Raw genomic sequence first — 4,387 nt, forward strand, 5'->3', positions numbered from 1 at the left:
CTCTCTCTCTCTCTGTTTCTGCTTTCTTCTTTCTCTCTCTCTTCTGCTTTCTCTATATTATTTTTTCTCTCTCTGTCGTATTTGTCTCTCTCCTTTTCTACTTTCTCTCTTTTTTCTTCTTTCTCTCTCTTTTCTTCCTTCTCTGTTTTTTCTTCTTTCTATCTCTTCATCTTCATTCGCTCTCTGCTTTTCTTCTTTCGCTTTCTCTCCCTCTTTTTTGACTTTCTCTCTCTTTCTTCTTTCTTTCTCGTTTTCCTCTTTCTCGACTTTACTTCTTTCGCTCTCTCCGTCGCATTTTATTCTTTCACTCTCTTTTCCTTCTCTCTCTCTCTCTTTTTCTTCTTTCTCTCTTTATTCTTCTTCATCGCTCTCTTTTTCTTCTCTCTCTCTTTCTGCTTTCCCTCTCTCTTTTCTTCTTACTCTCCCTCTCTTTCTTCTTTATCTCTCTCTTTTTTCCTTTCTCACTGTTTCTTTTCGGTGTCTCACTCTCTTCCTTCACTCTGTCTCTCTGTTCTCTCTCTCTCTCTCTTTCTTCTTTCCCTCTCTTTTTTCCTTCTCTCATCATTATTATTTCTAACTCTCTTTTTCTTCTTTCTCTCTTTTTTCCCTTTTACTTCTTTCTCTCTCACTTCTACTTCTTTCCCTCTCTCTCTATTGCTTCTTTCTCTGTATTTTTCTTCTCTCTCATTTTTTGTCACCCTCTCTCTATTCTTCTTCCTCTCTCTTTTTTGAATAACTCTCTTTATTTATCTTCTTTCCCTCTCTCTGTTTCTTTTTATTCGTTCTCTCCTTCATTCTTCTTTCTCTCTCTATCTTTTTCTTCTCGCACTTTATCCTTCTTTTATCTCTCTTATTGCTCTTTCTCTTTTTTCTTTGGTCTCTCACTGTTTCGTCTTTCTCTCTTTTCCTTCTGTCTTTTCTTATTTTTTCTCTTTCTTTTCGTCTATTTCTCTCTCTCTTTACCTTCTTTCTCCCTCATTTTCTTCTTTCTCTCTTTCAATTTTTCTTCTGTCTCTATCTGTCCCGTTTTCTTCTTTCTCTCTCTCTCTTTCTTCTTTCCTTCTCTTTTTCTTCTACCTCACTCTCAATTTTTCCTCACTCTCTCCCTGCCTGTTTCTTTTCTTTATCTCCCATTGTCTTCTTTCGCCCTCTTTTGCTTCTTTCTCTTTTCTTTCTTCTTTGTCTCCCTCTATTTTTCGTGTTTCTGTCTCACTGTCTATACTTAAACTTTCTCTCCCTTTTTCTTACGTGTCTCTCTCTTTTTCTTTTTTCTCTATCTTATTCTTCATTCTGCCTTCCTCCTTTTCTTCTGTCACTCTCCCCCTCTTTTTCTGCTTTCTGTCTCTTTCTTTTCATTCTTCTTCTCCCTCACTTTTTCTTCATTCTCTCTCGCTCTTTCTACTTTTTCTCCCCGTCTCTCATTCTGTTTTTTCTCTCTCCTTTTCTACTCTCTCCATCTTCTTTCTCTCTCTTTTTTCTTCTTACTCTCTCTATTTGTCTGCTTTCACTCTTTCTTTCCCTCTCTATTTCTCCTTTCTCTTTGTTTTTCATCTTTCTCTTTCTCTTCCTCTTTTTCTTCTTTCACTTTCTCTCTCTTTCTTTGTTCGCTCTCTTTCTTTGTTCTCTCTCTTTCTTCTTTCCTTGTCTATTTTTCTTCATTCTCTCTCTTTTTCTTCACTCGCTCTCTCATTCTTCCTTCTCCTTTTTATCTTCTTTCTCCCTCTCATTATTTCTACTTTCTCTCGCCTTTTCTTCTCTCTGCCTTCTTTCTCTCTCTTTTACATCCTTCACTCTATATTATTGTATTTTCTCACTCTGTTTTTCTTCTTTGTCTCTCTGACTTTGTCTTCTTTTTCTTGGTCTCTTTCTTCTTTCACTCTGTATTTTTCTTATTTCCCTCTCTCTTTCTCTTCTTTCTCTCATTTTTTTCTACCTCTCATTTTTTCTTCTTCTTTGTCTATCTGACTCTTTTTCTTCTTTCTGTCTTTTTCTTCTTTCTCTCACTGTTTCTTCTATCTCTCTCTCAATTTGTCTTCTTTCTCTGTCTCTTTTTTTCATCTTTCTCTCCCTTTTTCTTATTTCTCTCTCTCTTTTCTTCATTCTCTCTCTTTTTCTACTCTCTCTTTGTTCGTTCTCTCTTTTTCTTCTCTCTCTCTCTCTCTCTCTCCCACTTATACTTCTTTCTCTCTCTTTTTTTCTTCTTTCTCTCTCTTTCTCTCTTTCACCGTTCCCTCTTTTTCTTCTTTCTCTCACTCTCCATTTCTGCTCTCTCTTTGTCTTCTTCCTCTCTCTTTTTCATCCTTCTCCTTCTCTGTTACTTCTTTATCTCTCTGTCCCTTATTCTTCTGTCTCACTCTCTTTTTCTTCTTTGTCCCTCTATCTTTATTTTCCTGCTCTCTCTTTCTTCTTTCTCTCTCCAAATTTCTTCTTTCTCTCTCTCTTTTACTCCTCTCTCTCTTCTTTCTGACGCCATTTATCTTCTTTCTCAACTTTTTTTTCTGTTTCTCCGTTTTTCTTCATCCTCTCTGTTTTTCTTCCTTTTCACTCTTTTCTTCTTTCTCTCTCTTCTTCATTCTCTCTTCCCCTTTTTCTTATGTAACTCTCTTTTTCTTCTTGCGCTCTCTTTTTTTCTTTCACTTCTTCTCTTTTACTTCTCTCTCTCTTTTTCTTCTTCCTCTCATTTTCTTCTTTCCTCTGTTTGTCTTCTTTCTCTCTCCGTTTGTGTTCTTTCCATTTTTCTTTCTCGTTTTCTTCTTTCTCTCTCTTTTCCTTCTAACTCTCTCTCTATTTTTCATTTTTCCTGCTCTCTGTCATGTTTTATTCCTTCTATCCCTTATTCTTATTTCTCTCTCTCTTTCTTCTTTGTCTGTGTATTTTTCTTCTTTCTCTCACGTTTTCTCCTCCCTCTCTCTTTTTCATTTTCTCTTTTCCTTCGTTCTCTCTCTCCTTTGCTTCCCTCTCTTTTCCTTATTTCTGCCTCTCTTTTTCTTGGTGCTCGACCTCTCTTATTCATCGTTCTCTCTCTCTGTGTCTCTTTTTCTTCTTTCTCCCCCTTTTTCAACTTTTGCTCTCTCTTTTTCTGCTTTCTCTCTGTTTCTTCTTTCCCTGGTTTTCATTCTCTTTTTCTTCACTCACTCTCTCATTCTTCGTTGTCCCTTTTATCTTCTTTCTCTTCCTCTCTCTCACTATTTCTACTTTCTCTCTCTTGCCTTTTCTTCTAACTCTCTTCCTGCTTTCTCTCGCTTTTTCATCCGTCACTCTATCATATTCTTCTTTCTCACTCTCACTTTTTCTTCTTTGTCTCTGTCTTTATTTTCTTTCTCTCTTTCTTTTACTTCATTCTCTCCCTCTCTTTCCCTTCTTCTTCTCTCTGTTTTTCTTCTTGTCTGTCTTTTTGTTCTTTGTGTCTCTGTTTTTCTTTTCATTTCTCTTCCTCTTTTTCTTCTTTCTCTCTCTTTTTCGCCTAACTCTCTCTATTTATCTTCTTTCCCACTCTGTCTCTTTTTATTTGTTCTCTCCCTTATTCTTCTTTCTCTCACTATCTTTTTCTTGTCGCACTCTCTCTTTCTATTTTCTCTCTTATTTCTCTTTCTCTTTTTTCTTATTTCTCTCTCTGTTTCTTCTTTGTCTCTCTCTTTTCCTTCTGTCTCTTTTTATTTTCTCTTTCTTTTTCGTCTATTTCTCTCTCTCTTTATCTTCTTTCTCTCTCTTTTTCTTCTGTCTCTCTTTCAATTTTCCTTCTGTCTCAATCTTTCTCATTTTCTTCTCTCACTCTCTCTCTTATTCTTTTTTTCTCTTTTGCTTCTATCTCTCTCTCAATTTTTCCTCATTCTCTCCCTGCCTGTTTCTATTCTTTATCTCCCGTTTTCTTTCGCCCTCTTTTGCTTCTTTCTCTCTTTTTTTCTTCTTTGTCTCCCTCCATTTTTCTTGTTTCTGTCTCACTGTCTATTTTTAAACTTTCTCTCCCTTTTTCTTACGTGTCTCTCTCTTTTTCTTCTTTCTCTGTCTTATTCTTCATTTTGTCTTCCTCCTTTTCTTCTGTCACTCTCCCACTCTTTCTTCTTTCTCCGCCTCTTCTTCTGCGTTCCTTGTCTCTTTCTTTTCATTCTTTTTCTCCCTCACTTTATCTTCATTCTCTCTCGCTCGCTCTTCCTGCTTTTTCTCCCCGTCTCTCTTTCTGTTTTTTCTCATTCCTTTCTCCTCCCTCCAACTTACTTCTTTCTCTCTCTCTTTTCTTCTTACTCTCTCTATTTGTCTTCTTTCGCTCTTTCGTCTTTCTCTATCTATTTCTCCTTTCTCTGTTTTTGTCTTTCTCTTCCTCTTTTTCTTCTTTCACTTTTTCTCTTTCTTCTTTCACTTTTTCTCTTTCTTCTTTCTCTCTCTCTTT

Source organism: Rhincodon typus, chromosome 42, assembly GCF_021869965.1.
Source record: "Rhincodon typus isolate 14 chromosome 42, sRhiTyp1.1, whole genome shotgun sequence".
NCBI classification, from domain to species: Eukaryota; Metazoa; Chordata; class Chondrichthyes; order Orectolobiformes; family Rhincodontidae; genus Rhincodon; species Rhincodon typus.